This window comes from Lygodium microphyllum, chromosome 5 (assembly GCF_053477565.2).
Source record: "Lygodium microphyllum isolate KBCC chromosome 5, Lygodium_microphyllum_v1.1.10, whole genome shotgun sequence".
NCBI lineage: Eukaryota > Viridiplantae > Streptophyta > Polypodiopsida > Schizaeales > Lygodiaceae > Lygodium > Lygodium microphyllum.
In genome coordinates this window covers 97,781,949-97,798,225 of record NC_141139.1, presented here as the reverse complement: position 1 = coordinate 97,798,225, position 16,277 = coordinate 97,781,949, and positions in this window count along the sequence as shown.

Genomic DNA, 16,277 nt, shown 5'->3' with positions numbered 1-16,277 from the left:
TCGGGATTGGATCTCGAGGCCCGCATACTAGTCTACGGGCAGAAGCTTGGAATAGTGATCCCTAGCGGATCACTGATAGCCTTCGGGCGGATTATAAACAAGCCTACGGGCGGAACCCTCTGTATTTCAAAGATAAAATGATGATATGATAATAAAGAAGTTGTTTGATATTGTTTTTCTATGTCACGTGATAAGATTACGTGAAGGAACCAGTGCTTAACAAGGCTAATCAAAGAAGCTGTTTGTTATATGTCAAATTAATGTGTTAGGTAATTACATAACTAAAACAAACCGAGGAAAGTGCGGAGGATGGACCATGGGTCCGTCCTATGGATGGGTGGTCCTGCTTAGCCGGGAACTTTTCTCAAAATCACTCTACGAATAGCGGGATGATCATCATCATCAAAGCTAATAATGAGAACGATGACCTAGAGTTACATCCTACCCGATTTACGCTGTTTTAGGGGAACGGAATGGGACTATGCTTTATGGCAGAGAGGTTGAGCCTTGCAACCCTCTCGTTTCCCATTCTCCTTGAACCAAGTGCAGCGTGAATCCGCTTCGGACCTAGTGTTCCTGCGTAAAGTAGTTCGCTCGGGTCTGACGCTAGTTGCTGTTAGTTAATGACCAAACAGGGAAACCCAAATTCCGGTCGATCCTAAGTGGGAAACGGCCAGGATACTTCCGCTACGTGGTAGACGCGGGAAGACCTAGATTGCAAAACCCGTAACATTCCAAGGGAGTGCCGGGCGGAGTTTTCTAGACATTCTTCCCGATGGACTACTAAGACGTGTCCTAGATGATTCTAGTGGATACGTTACAGTTGGTATCAGAGCCGACCAACAACGGAATTGTCTTCGTGAGATCTCAATAAAAATGAAGTAAAGAAATTGTTGCTGTCCAAACATTTTCTCATCTACAATACTGTCTTGCAGAACTATGAAGCGTGGAATAAGTTTTTGGTGTTCCGGATCATGATCATGACTGCAATGCATTCTCCGCGTTATAGGCAGAGAGTTGAAATGATGAACATCCTGGAACAGATTTATAATCCATCACCTTTATATATAGAACGAAGATGGACCGGGTCTTTAGGAATCTACTACATAGCTGCCCACCGGTTCGCGTATCTACAAACCAACCTAAAGAGGATCAAGTGGTTGGAAGATTTGAAAATCGTGAAGCTGTTCATTTTTGTGGAAGCTCACGTAAATTCGACTTTGCATATTCAAGGTCGGGGGGTTGAATTGAACTCATATGTATATGAGGAAGTAACCCGTGTAATCCCAGCTGACAGGATTAAGGTGTTGGGCCGCCATGGGAAGTATGGATTCCAGCGGAAAGGATATCCTGAACTTCCGATGAATTATCGATTCCTAAAGATTCGTGACCCAAAACCCTACTATTACACAGTTCCTGTAGACAAATCCAATACAATGTTGTTCTCCCCAAACTAAATGTAATGATTGGATTATCATCACACGAGATGTTGTATAAGGCTACGCCCATGTAAATATAAATAAGGACTTTCTTTATCAATATCCGATTGTGCATCAGGGTTGTTGCGAAAAGCTAAGTAGCTTCATGATTTACGAGATAGCTGAACTAAAGATAAGCTAAAGTCAACTATCATATAATAACATTAAGAAAACTTTTACCCAGGCACAACCCCAAGTACAGGTTCCAAATTCGCCCCCTACATCAAGTACCGCTGTGATCCAGGAGAAGAAGTTCCTCCTCAAGCAGATAAAGCCACCCGAGTTTGATGGGAAGGGCAGATTCGTCCAGTCTGATGCTGAAATTTGGATTGAATCTATGGAGGATTACTTCGAAGCAGCTGGTACTGCACCTACCAATCAGGCCATGCTCGCCAAATTAAAACTCACCGGTGAAGCTAGACTATGGTGGAAACAATGGTGCAGGGATCAAGGGACTTCAGAGGGGTCCGTTACCTGGGAGAAGTTAAAGCAAGCCGTGCAGGGGAGATATTTGCCACCTGCATATCGTACACAGAAAATGAATGAGTTCTATGAGCTAAAACAGTTAGGACTCACCCTTGACGCTTACTACTCTAAATTTGTCTCACTCTTAAAGTATGCGCCACAAATGGACACGACGCAGCAGGTGTCCAAATTTTGCGCGCGCTTAAATCCACCTGTAAATACCCGTCTCGAATCTATGCGACCATCGGATCTTCAGGATGCACTCATTCGAGCGGCACCTATAATTCAGGAAGTGCAAGCTAGACCGAGGGGTAACAAAAATTGGTCTTATAGCGACCCGAACAGAGGGGCATTCAAACCCCAAGTTAAGAGAGTTCAAGGCCACAATCAGGAACAAAGGAAGAAAGCAAGGACAAATAACGTCAATAACTTTGTTCCTACTCACAGTAATGGCCGAAACCTCCGATGTTTCCACTGCAACGAACTCGGTCACTTCAAAAGGCAATGTCCCAAGCTCAGCGAGGGACACCGTCAAGGCGCAGGCCGCGGTCAGGGAGCCGCCACCCGTGGAAGAGGAAGAACTGCCTGCGTTACCAATAGGCAAAGATGTGAAGCAGAAGAAGAGGAAGATCCGACTATGGAAGCGGAATTCGAAAGAGCGACAGTCCATGCCGCTTTACACAAGAAGGGGCCGAATCGCCAGTTCTCGGTGATTCAAACACCGTCGGACTATCAAGGTAAAGGTTTCAAAACCTTGATTGATTGTGGCAGTACACATTCCTTTATCTCACCAGCGTGTGCGAAGAGATTAGGAATAGCCACATTAGAAGCACCTACCCTGCTTGTGGAATTGGCAAACGGTCGTGAGGTAACTTGTACCAGGCAAACTGCTAAGGAGGAGTTCTATCTAGGAGGAAAGAAAACCTCAGTCAAATTCAGAGTCATGAACTTAGGTATCCATGAATGTCTACTCGGGATGGATTGGCTTAAGCCTAATGACGCCCACATCCACTGTGGAAAGGGTCAAGTTTCCTTTCGAAACTCTGAAAGAGAATTTGTTACAACTCAAGGTGAGGCAGGAGTGCCAAGGATCCAATTAGCCAAAGTATCGCGGATCATAAAAGGGGTTAGGAAAGGATTACCTGTTTACTTGATCGAACTCAACAAGTTAGATCAAAGGCAAGAGTTTCATGAGGGACCCTCTTGGCTAAAAGAATACGCTGACGTATTCCCTGAGGAATTAACTGAACTTCCACCTCCAAGAGAAGTTGATCATGAAATAAGGCCAATGCTTGGAGCTGCACCAATTGCAAAGAGACCTTATAGAATGTCCATTCCGGAAGCTATTGAGTTGAAGGAACAACTTAAGCAACTGTTAGATCAGGGTTACATCCGGCCTAGCAACTCTCCATGGGGAGCTCCAGCTCTATTCCAGAAAAAGAAAGATGGGACACTTCGACTATGTATTGATTACCGGGGGCTGAATCAATCAACAATCAAGAATAAGTATCCTATTCCTAGAATAGATGAGCTTCTTGATCGCCTTCAAGGTGCAAAGATCTTCTCCAAAATTGATCTCAGGTCAGGTTACTATCAAATCAGGATCAAGGATGAAGATATTCCAAAAACGGCCATCAATACAAGATATGGGCACTTTGAATTTTTGGTTATGTCATTCGGGCTTACAAATGCACCTGCCACCTTCAATAGATTAATGCACGATATTTTTAGACCATATCTTTATGATTTCATGCTTGTCTTCTTCGATGACACTTTAGTCTATTCTAAACAGGAAGAAGATCATGAATCTCAACTTTGGATTGTCCTTGAGACAATGAGGTCTCATAAGCTATATGCAAAAATGAAGAAGTGTGCATTTTTCAAATGTCAGATTGAATATCTAGGATTCATAGTATCACCAGAAGGAATATCAGTAGATCCAGCCAAAGTCAGAGATGTGCTTGAATGGCCAATACCAGTATCCATCAAAGAAATACGCAGTTTTCTTGGCTTGACAGGATGGTATAGGGTCTTTATCAAAAACTATGCTTTCATTGCAGCACCCCTTACCGACTTACTAAAGAAGCAGACTTCTATTACATGGTCAACTCCCGAGCAAAATAGCTTCGATCAATTGAAGCAATGTTTGATATCAGCACCTATTCTGAAACTTCCTGACCTCAATAGGGAGTTCGAGGTAGTAACTGATGCCAGCATTCTTGCCTTGGGGTGTGTACTTATGCAGGAAGGTCAACCAGTAGCATATTCTTCAAGGAAATTGAAGAGTCATGAAAAGAATTATGCCACGCATGATCTGGAGTTATTAGCTGTCATCCATGCTCTAAAGCTTTGGAGACATTACCTGTTGGGTAACAGGTTTACTCTAGTAACCGATCATAAGAGTCTCAAATGGATTTTTACCCAGAACGAGCTCAACATGAGGCAACGTCGATGGATTGAAGTATTGGAGGAGTATGATTTTGAAATCAAGTATCGACCAGGGAAAGAGAATGTAGTTGCCGATGCACTCAGTCGCAAGGCATTCCTAAATTCCCTAATCTTGCAGAATCCATCAACGGACAGATCTCTGGCTACAAAGGTATCTATGCCAAGCAACCCTATACTCGAACTAGCTAGAGAGGAAGCATGCCATGATTTGGCCTACCAAACCATGATAAAAGAAATATCTGCCAAGGAGTAGAATCTGAAGTCACAAGCTAAGTATCGGGAATTTTCCATTGATAATGGACTTGTCTATTACAGAACAAGGCTATGTATACCAACAAGCCAGTCACTTAAGCAGAAGATATTATGGGAAGCTCATGATTCCCCCTTCGCAGGACATCCTGGCTATGCAAAAACTCTTAATGCAGTTAGGAAGAGCTACCATTGGGAGAGGCTCAAAGGTGACGTTCTCAAATATGTCACTGAATGTTTGTCTTGCCAACGTATCAAGGCTGAACATGTCATGATGCCAGGAAAATTGCAACCACTTGATATTCCCCAGATGAAATGGGAATTCATCAGTATGGATTTTGTGGTGGGCTTACCCCAAGTCCAAGGAGGATACAACTCCATTATGGTTGTAGTTGACATGCTTACTAAGGTTGCACACCTGATTCCAGTAAAGACAAACTATAAAGCCTCCGACATTGCAAGAGTGTTTATCAAGGAGATATTCAAGTTACATGGGTTACCTAGAAGGATCATTAGCGATCGAGATTCTCTCTTCACTTCACACTTGTGGAGAGCTATCTTTGAAGCTATTGGAACTCAACTCTGTTTTAGCACTGCCTACCATCCCCAAACAGATGGACAAATAGAGCAAGTAAATCAAATCATTGAGGATATGCTTAGGGCATACTGCTGTCGAGAGCCGAAGAGGTGGATTCAGTACTTGCCGCTAGTAGAATTTGCCTACAATGCTTCTTACCAGCAGAGCATTCAAATGACCCCTTTCCAGGCATTGTATGGTCATGATTGTCGAAGTCCCCTAAACTTTTCTGATCCAACCCTAAGAGTTGAAGCTTCAAGACAAATGTTGGAGGTCATGGATGACCAAATAAGGTCAATAAGACAAGACATACAAGCAGCCAAAGATAGACAAAAGGCATATGCGGATTTGAAACGCCAAGAGAGGGTCTTCGGAGAAGGAGACATGGTCTTCATTCGTGTACACCCTAAAAGGAGTTCTCTATCTCTAGGACAATGCAAGAAGCTAAGTCCAAGGTATTGTGGGCCGTATAGAATCCTCAAATGCCTGGGACCCAATGCTTATAAACTGCAACTTCCGGATAGCCTAAAAGTTCACAATGTATTCCATATTAGTCTCTTAAAAAAATATGTGCCCAACCCTAATCATGTACTCGATGACCAACAAATTGTAATGCCTAGTCAAGGAGTCCTTGAACTAAGACTGGAAAAGATTTTAGACGTTAGGGAGAGACAGTTGAGATCTAGAACCTTGAAAGAATACCTCGTCCAGTGGAAGGACTATCCCGAAGAATGAAAGCTCTCTCAACCTTCAATATCCCCAATTTATCTCGAGATGAGGACATCTCCATTCTTCTAAGGGGGAGAGAATGTAATATTCCCACCCGTGAATATTGACTTCCCGCACACGACGTAAACCTTGTGCAAAGGTTATCTCTCGTATTGAAATTATTGGCGGTGTAATGTGTGACCCGCACGCGAGAAATGGGGTTCTCCGCATTGGTAAATTAAACCCGGAAGTTCGAAACCGCAAGTCTTACATAAACACCCTCTTGGGAGGGGTAATTTGAATATTCAAGGCAATTTTTTTTTTATTTTTATCCCTTTTTCCCCAGCCGATGCACGACTGGAGAAAAGGGAGTGTGGGGGGGATGGGACATGGGAAAGTCGTGGCCTGCATGGGAGGGGGGAACCCATGCAAGGGGGCCACGTGGTGGAGGCCTTCTCTCCCCCCCCCCCCCCCCATGCCTATAAAATCATCCCCTACGTGCTGAGGGGAGAAGGGGGGATACACGTCGCCGTGCTGAAGAGGGGAATGCTAGTCGGAAGGCTGCGTGAGGGAGGTTCGAAGGAGGAGGAGGCTGCCGTGACCACCGTCTGCTGCCGCGACCAGGAACGCCGCCGCCTTGCTGAAAGGCCCAGGCCGCCGCCCATCCTCTTCTTGACCACGACCTCCTTCCCAATCATTGGGACCCCCCGACGTTGCTGCTGTTGCCCAGAAGCTTCTTAGAAGCTTCTTTAAGAAGCTTCTAAGGATAAGGCCATAGGCCTTGATCCTATGCGGGCTTCTCAGTTCTAAAATCGGGATCGGGAAACTCCTATCCCTACGCGAGGAGAAGGTATCGACCTCCTAGCCATCTCGAAGAGCAAGAGTAAAGGCTAGAGGGAATCTGCGGAGTCCGTATTCACGTCTACAATGGCTCCCAAGAAGACGCAAGGCGCACCTGCGGGAGGTTCATCTCCTAGCATTCAAGTGGACATCTCCCTGAGCCCACAGACCCAGGTTTTTTTTTATGATTTTTGATTCTACGCAAAAGTAATGCATTAGGTATAATAACTCTCACGGAATAGAAAGCACATATGCATGTTCAAATTTACCAAGCCGAATTAAAAAGGCAATTGAGGAAAATTTGTTTATTTGATCGATTACTAGAATTAGCTCATGACATGAAATGGAGTTATTAACATTTTCAATATGATGAACGTGAGTGCTCTATCCATCTTACGACCCTAGTATTATCCTGCCTTATCATGCATTTCAAAGTGACGAGCCTAGAACACCTACCGCCTATCATTATAAGGCTGAAGTTATTAAGTGTATTTTTGACTAGACATGGAAAGAATAAGCTTATGTCGCAATTTAGGAAAAATCTTTATTGTAATGGTTCATGGGGAAAAGCTGTTAACACCCGTAGGAGGTTGTCCGAAAAGTAATGGTGGTGTATCAAAAATGAATCTAGGGATTGGCATGTGGCATGTGCTTGCAAGAAAGAATATACCAACACTAACTCTACAATAACCTCATTTAACTACGTTGTAGTTATGAAAGGGTTGCATGTTGCACTTTCATCGTGCATAAAATTGATTCATCAAGTGTTGCATTTGGGAAAGGTTGCAGAATTTAAACAAAGCATGAGATTCTAAAGGGTAGATAACAAGGTAGTAGTCATGATTATTTGAAGTAAGTCCTAGTAGGTCCTAGGAAAGTTGGTATCCAGCTTATCATGTATTTTTACTTTACCAATAAAGGATAGAGTGAGTCGCATGTTTACATGTATTGTGGTAGTCGAAACCATTTTCTTCTTTAGATCTAGTTTATTGTCTCTAGGGAAGGATTCATCCTTGTCGTGAGACAAGCATAGTGAATTATCCAAATCACCTAGCCGCAAATGATTCGTATGGGCATGGTTTAGTCAATACGATAGATACCCCAAACACTAACTAGGGATTAGCACGTTAAGGATTCGGCCAAGTTTTCCAATTGTCGCTAAGTAGAAACCTTCATGCCCAATAGTCCTAACCACATTCCCAAAATGTTGAGTTAATTGGATGTTCATGCAAACAATAATCTAGGGTTCCTACCTTAAGGACCAATCACTCAAAATGATGAAACTCGAATTGAGTTGGAACCCTAGGACTAAACGTTGTCGATCTAGTGAAATTAGGGATGGGACGGGTAAAAAGACACCCTAAACCCTGCTTCTCATCTGAAGATAATTCCGTGACCAGAAAATGCCATTCAATAAGTGAAATGATCTCTTGGAATGGAGGCGACACTTGTGCAACTAGTTGCAACGTCGCATAGCCTTGTGGTTTGATCGTAAGAAAGTTTTGCCATTCCTTGGAATGAGGTTGGCAGGTTCTTGCGCAAGTTTAACTTGAAAAGGGATGGGTAGTCATCCTGTTACATCGCCCTCATTAGGGAAAAATTGCCAAGTTAAGGGAAGTTAAGTAATTGCTCGGCGCAAATGATTAGTCAATAAATTAAAGCGACATGGTCGCCGGGATCTACTATTAATAAAACCTAAGGTATTGGTTAAGTTGGGTATGACCCTAACCCAAGGACGATAGGAATCTTGCCAAGTTGCAATTGATTCCGGATCGAATGCTGGATGCATTTGGAGAGAAGGATTCACTCCTTAACAGTTTGCCAACTAAACGACCACTGGAATTGATTGTGCTTGTAACAGTTTAGAAAGCACTGTTTGCATTGTTTGTTCAAGGAACTAAAGGATGAAAGATATATAAATGCTTCAGGTTGAAGGCCTGAAGGGAGTGGCAGCTCAGTTACCCCTGACTGCCTGCCTGACCCTAACCAAGGGGGTTGTTGACCGCGCCGGGAACGTGGACCGAACCCGCCGCGTGAGGTCTTTCCGTTGAGCTCTACTTGGAGCAGGAGGACGCTTGGGTGCCAAGGGGGGCTCTGGCCGTAAATCCCTCGCCTTCCGGGTCCTGCACAAGAGGCTAACGTGACTCGGGATTGGATCTCGAGGCCCGCATACTAGTCTACGGGCAGAAGCTTGGAATAGTGATCCCTAGCGAATCACTGATAGCCTTCGGGCGGATTATGAACAAGCCTACGGGCGGAACCCTCTGTATTTCAAAGATAAAATGATGATATGATAATAAAGAAGTTGTTTGATATTGTTTTTCTATGTCACGTGATAAGATTACGTGAAGGAACCAGTGCTTAACAAGGCTAATCAAAGAAGCTGTTTGTTATATGTCAAATTAATGTGTTAGGTAATTACATAACTAAAACAAACCGAGGAAAGTGCGGAGGATGGACCATGGGTCCCTCCTATGGATGGGTGGTCCCGGTTAGCCGGGAACTTTTCTCAAAATCACTCGACGAATAGCGGGATGATCATCATCATCAAAGCTAATAATGAGAACGATGACCTAGAGTTACATCCTACCCGATTTACGCTGTTTTAGGGGAACGGAATGGGACTATGCTTTATGGCAGAGAGGTTGAGCCTTGCAACCCTCTCGTTTCCCATTCTCCTTGAACCAAGTGTAGCGTGAATCCGCTTCGGACCTAGTGTTCCTGCGTAAAGTAGTTCGCTCGGGTCTGACGCTAGTTGCTGTTAGTTAATGACCAAACAGGGAAACCCAAATTCCGGTCGATCCTAAGTGGGAAACGACCAGGATACTTCCGCTACGTGGTAGACGCGGGAAGACCTAGATTGCAAAACCCGTAACATTCCAAGGGAGTGCCGGGCAGAGTTTTCTAGACATTCTTCCCGATGGACTACTAAGACGTGTCCTAGATAATTCTAGTGGACACGTTACACATATCTTCGTGGCTTGCTTCAAAACAGCATATTTACAAAGAACGAAGGTATCCTGGCTAAGTAGAAACTTTTCGGAAGAGGATTTGGACAACTTTATAGGGACGCATTGGAAATCTAGAGAGTGCGACCATAAGGGTGATATCTTGAGGTGTAGTGCATGCCCTCAATCCTTGGCTTTGGCTTACAGTATCCCTTGCCAAACTCTTACTTTGGGCTTTGATTACAGGAGATACAAACTAAGATTGGGTATCTGGGTTCCCTTGGATTCCGATACAGATTGCACACCATATAAACTTGCGGTGCACGTTTTGCCGCATGAAGAAGTAAACAAGGTGAATGTTACTTCCAATTGGAGTCTGAAAGATGTGAGGGATACCTTGGAATTGCTAGACAATACATCCCCTAGATATAAGTTCAAATTGAATGGCGTAACAATTGGTAAAAGAGTCGAGCGCTCTTTCTCTTGTACGAGTTGTTTGTCTCCCACAATTGTGAGTTTTGAGCCTTGAGAATGAAAACTTTGCAAGAATTTATCTTAATAGACTGTCCTTAAGATATTTTTTAGTGGGAACTCATAAGCTATCATGAAGCAAGTTGCCTTTCAAATGTATATAAATAAAATGTACATTACATTCAATTTATAAGTGAAAGTTTTCATTACACCATCAGATACAAAAATCTCATATAAATGTACAAAGCCAAAATAATAAGGCTCGTGTATGCTTATGTTTGCTATTTTGATTCTTTATCGATTTCTTCAAAGATATTTTTTCTCAAGGGCCTTTCATTGATTGTTGAAAGAATTTCACCTTTACAGGTAGTCTCTTTTCTTGGGGCTTAAGAGGGGATGGATCAAATTTCAAAGGAGAAAGCATTGGCATTCCTTTTTTTTTAGACTCTATAGCAGTGGTCCCATTGCCTTTGCCCTTGCCCTTGCCCTTACCATTGCCATTGTCATTGTCATTACCCTTTCCCTTGCCCTTTCCCTTGCTTGTGCCCTTGGCCATTGAAGTTTTGGGAGGAAGAGGGGAGTCAGGATCATATGGTGTGATTGCCTTGTCCAAAATTAGCTCAATGCATCTCTCCCTTATCCACCAAACATATGAATCAGGATAGTCTCTAGACTGTAAGAATAAATGTTATAAGTTAGTGAAAATAAATCATGATAAGGGTTACACAAACATCAAATGAATTTAACTTACATTCACTCCTTCTATTTGTAACAACTTTGAATCCACTGTTCTGCAAATATTTGAGATAACTCTCCATCTACAAGAATGCGCATCGCTTTACAATGGAACTTCTTGTAGAAGAAACGTATAAGGCCTTTGAGGATCAGCAAGATCCTCATATGTAGTATCAAAAAATGTAGAAACAAGTCTACCAGCAATACAAAAGGAAGCTTTGTAAGTTCAAAATATTTTTTGTAAATAAAATCAAAGTAAGTAATTTTCTTTCAACATACATTCGTGCTTGACCATGAACACCGTTGAGAGAGTTCATAAAGATAATTTCTCTTGTAAGACAATTAACGTAGATGAGACTCCAATGCCCTCTGCAAATTCATAAAAGATGTAAAATATCAAATGGATAAATGCAAATTTTTTTATTTATTCCCCTCCCTAGCCGACTGTTGTGCAGGAAGGGGAGGGGAATAGAAAGAAGCCAGAAGCTCCTCGGTGGGAGCTCGCAGGGAGTAGTGCCATGCATGCTGACATGAAGGAGAGGGAAGATCCCCCTCCCCTCCCCTATTCAAACCCTGCGTTGCTGCCGTTAGGGGGAAAAGGAGGACGGCAATATCAAAAGGGTGACATTGCCCAAATCGTCCGTGAGTGAAGGAGGGGAGGGTTGATATATGTGAGGGTAGTGCTGCCTGTGCTGCTTGAAGGACGGAGAAGGGGACGGACTCGTTGTGCTGGCTGCCTAGGCAGAGGGACGCAACGCCGTTGAGGGAGGGAGGAGCCGCTTCCATTGCGCCGTCGAGACTGACGGTCTTAATCGCCCCCCCAAGCTTCTCGAAGCTTGGAAGCTTCCAAAGGGGGGGCCTCCTTAACCCCCCTTCCTATACCTTTTTATTAAAACCCCCCCCCCCCCCGGTTTTAATCCTCCTAAGGCCCTTTCATCCCCCTTCTCGTGCCTTTCCAAAAACCCTTCCATACCACCCATGATTTAACCTTTAAGCCCTTTGTTATGGGCTTTGAAACCTTTCCGCCCCCCCCCCCCCCCCCAACCCATGTGTCTAAATCCCCCTTTTCGATGGGTGTTAGAACCCCTATGTTTTACCCATGAAGCCTTTCCCGTAGGCCTTAAAAACCCCTTTTTCTTCTCCCTGGTGGTAACCCCTATAAGCCCCCTTCCTCTTGAGCCTTGGAACCCATCCCCCTTCGTGTTCTATAATCCCTTACACCCCCTTTTTGCGTGGATATTGGAATCACCTTTTTTTTTCTTCCCCCCCCCCCCCCCCCCCCCGGTGATTAAACCTTCTCTAACCCTTCCCTTGTGGCGTATTGAGAACCCTTTCCTCCAAGTTGACCTAAGGGTCCTTCAACCTTACTTATAACCTTTATGGTTACTATATTCCCTTAGAGTTCTCTCCCACACCTTGTGTCTTTTCCATCCCTTTTCATTCCTCATTTGAACGAGTCATTAAAAGGCCATTAAGCCTTCCCCATGGCTTCAATGGTCTTAGTCATAAAAGATTCTGAAACACCCTTTCGAATTCCCCGACTTCAAGGAGGGAGCCTTCCAAAAACTACTTTCGACGAACGCTGCAAGGAAGCGAGGGTGGAATTCTGAAAAAAAGAGTGTAAAGCTGCTTCCACGTTCGAAGGACTACAACTGTGATGCCTCCTACGAAAGTCCAAGGAGTAGCTGCGGGAGGTGCATCTCCTGGTATCCATGTGGATATCCCACCCCAAAACCAGGTTTTTCTTCTTGGCTTTAATTCAGTTTTAAGTCAATCATGCAAAGGGAAATTGTTAGGGATAGGATATATTTGTCCGAGTTATTTGTAATGAAGGATTTTAGCTTATTTGAATGAATGATAAGGTATAGAACTTAGTTTCCTTCGAATTGCATCAAGCATTATAAATTACGAGCAAGATTATCCATTTACTATAGTAGTATATTTTAGTTAAATCCTAAAGGTATAGAAATTATATCTTGCACCATTAGTCTTATTCCTTTTCGCAATGAATCATTTTTAAATGATTAAATTCATGAAAGGTTTCTTTCGTTGCTCAAATTACTAGGAAGTTATCATTGCTAATTGCATATCTTAGCAAGGGAAATGTTTGTTATTTGGCATGAGTTCATCTACAAGGTAAAAGGACGTTTAAATTGAACTGTATTGGCTGAAAAGTAAATTGTCACAAGGATAGCAAAACCGTGACAAGACGATTAATATTACCTTCCAAAAGATAACCAAACCAATCTAAACATAGAAATATTCATACCCTAAGCACTTGACTACTTTCCTTATTGTAGGGTCAAAAAAAAATTCGTAAAGATAAAGAACTAGGGCTCTCCACGAGATCCTTAAAAAGAAACCCTAGGCCCGACATACGTCAGCTTAAAGGATCTAAAATGGATTATTCCATCGCAGGACTTGCGCAGCAAGTACAAAATCATTTAGTCTTGTGATTGATTCATAAGGAGATAGGGTAAAAACCCTCAACAAGGATGGCAGATCCCTACGCAAGTTATCTTGCAAAAGGACGTATTTTTGGATATCCTTCTAAATAAGGAAAGTTGTAAACCGGAAACTAGCATATCTAAGGAACTTTAGGGTTGACCAAGTTGGGTTAATAAGGTATGCCCTACACCGGAATGTAAAGGATCTTGCCAATTTACAAGACACCTTGGGAACGAGTGTTGATACACTCAAAAGGAAAGAACACTTCCTTAGCAGTTTTCCAAACAACACGGTTGATTAATGGAAATGTTTGTGCTTGCTAGAGATTTTAGGGCTCTGTTTGAATTATGAATTACAAATTAAATGAGTACCTATACTTCAAGTTAAAGGCCTGAAGGAAAAGGCAGTTTCAGTTACCCCCGACTACCTGCCTAACCCTAACCAAGGGGGTTGTTCACCGCACCGGGAACGTGGACCGAACCCGCCGCGAGAGGTCTCTCCGTTAAGCTCTACTTGGAGTAGGAGGACGCTTGGGTGCCAGGGGGGCTCTGGCCGTAAATCCCTCGCCTTCTGGGTCCTGCACAAGAGGCTAACGTGACTCGGGATTGGATCTCAAGGCCCACATACTAGTTTACGGGCGAAAGCTTGGAATAGTGATCCCTGCGGATTACTGGATAGCCTTCGAGTGGATTATGGACAAGCCTACGGGCGGAACTCATTGTATTTCAAAGATAAAATGATGAAATATTAACAAAGAACTTGCTTGATATCGTTTTCTATGTCACGTGTTAAGATTACGTGAAGGAACCAGTGCTTAATGGATTAATTAAAGAAGCTGATTGTTATATGTCAAATCAATGTGTTAGATAATTACATAACTAAAAACAAACCGAGAAAAGTGTGGAGGATGGGCCATGGGTCCGTCCTACGGTTGGGTGGTCCCGGTTAGCCGGGAACTTTTCGCAAAAATCTCGATGAACAGCAGGATGATTATCAAAATGAATAACGGAAGCAATGACCTAGAGTTATGTCTTACCCGATTTATGCTGTTTTAGGGGAACGGAATGGGAATATGCCTTATGGCAGAGAGGTTGGGCTTTGCATCCCTCTCGTTTCCCATTCTCCTTGAACTAAGTGCAACGTGAATCCGCTTCGGACCTAGCATTTCTGCGTAAAGTAGTTCACTCGGGTTCGACGCTAGTTGTTGTTAGTTAATGACCAGTCATAGGAAAACCCTAATTCCGATCGATCCTAAGTGGGGACGGCGAGAATACTTCCGCTATGTGGCAGATGGGGGAAGACCTAGATCGCAAATCCCGTAACATTCCATGGGAGTGCCGGGCGGAGCTTTCTAGACATCCTTTCCGACGGACTGCTAAGATGTGTCCTAGATAATACTAAGAGGACACGTTACAAGTTGGTATCAGAGCCGACCAACAACGGAATTGTTTTTATGAGATCTCAATAAAATGAAGTAAAGAAATTGTTGCTGTCCAAACATTTTCTCACCTTCAATGCTATCTTGCAGAATTATGAAGCGTGGAACAAATTTTTGGTATTTCGGGTCATGTTTATGACTGCAATGCATTCTCCGCTTTATAGACAAAGAATTGGGATGATGAACATCCTAGAACAGATTTATAATCCATCACCTCTTTACATAGAACAAAGATGGACGGGGTCTTCAAGAATCTACTATATAGCCGCCCACCGGTTTGCTTATCTACAGACGAAACCTAAAGAGGATCAAGTGGTTGGAAGACTTGAAAGTCGTGAAGTTGTTCATTTTTGTGGAAGCTCACATAAATTCGACTTTACATATTCAAGGTCGGAGGGTTGAGATGAACTCATATGTATATAAAGAAGTAACCCGTGTAATCCCAGACGACAGGATTAAAGTGTTGGGCCGCCATGAGAAGTATGGATTCCAACGGAAAGGGTATCCTGAACTTCCAATGAATTATCGATTCCTAAAGATCCATGACCCAAAACCCTACTATTACACAATTCCTGTAGACAAATGCAATACAATGTTGTTCTCCCCAAACTGAATGTAACGATTGGCTTATCATTACATGAAATGTTGTATTCAAAAAGGCTATGCCCATGTAAATACAAATAAAGACTTCTTTTTATCAATAACTGGCCGTGCATAAGAGTTGTTAAAAAGGTTAAGTAGCTACATTGTTTATGTGATAGCTGAACTAAAAATGAAAGATAAGCTAACGTCGATTATTATATAATAACGTTAAGAAAACCTTATCCAGGCAAAACCCCAGGTACAGGTTCCAAATTCGCCTCCTACATCAAGTACTACTGTGATCCAGGAGAAGAAGTTCCTCCTCAAGAAGCAGATAAAGCCACCCGAGTTTGACGGGAGAGGCAGATTCGTCCAGGCTGACGCTGAAATTTGGATTGAATCCATGGAGGATTACTTTGAAGCAGCTGGTACTGCACCTACCAATCAGCCCATGCTCGCCAAGTTAAAGCTCACCGGCGAAGCTAGACTTTGGTGGAAGCAATGGTGCACGGATCAAGGGATTTCAGAGGGGTCCGTTACCTGGGAGAAGTTGAAGAAAGCCATGCAGGGAAGATACTTACCACCTGCATATCGTACGCAGAAAATGAATGAGTTCTACGAGCTAAAACAGATAGGACTCACTCTTGACGCATACTACTCTAAATTCATCTCACTTTTAAAGTATGCGCCATAGATGGACATGATCCAGCAGGTGTCCAAATTTTGTGCGGGCTTAAATCCACCAGTAAATACCCGTCTCGAATTTATGCGTCCATCAGATCTTCAGGATGCACTCATTCGAGCGGCGCCTATAATTCAGGAGGTGCAAGCTAGACCAAGGGGTAACAAAACTTGGTCCTATAGTGACCCGAACAGAGGAGCATTCAGAC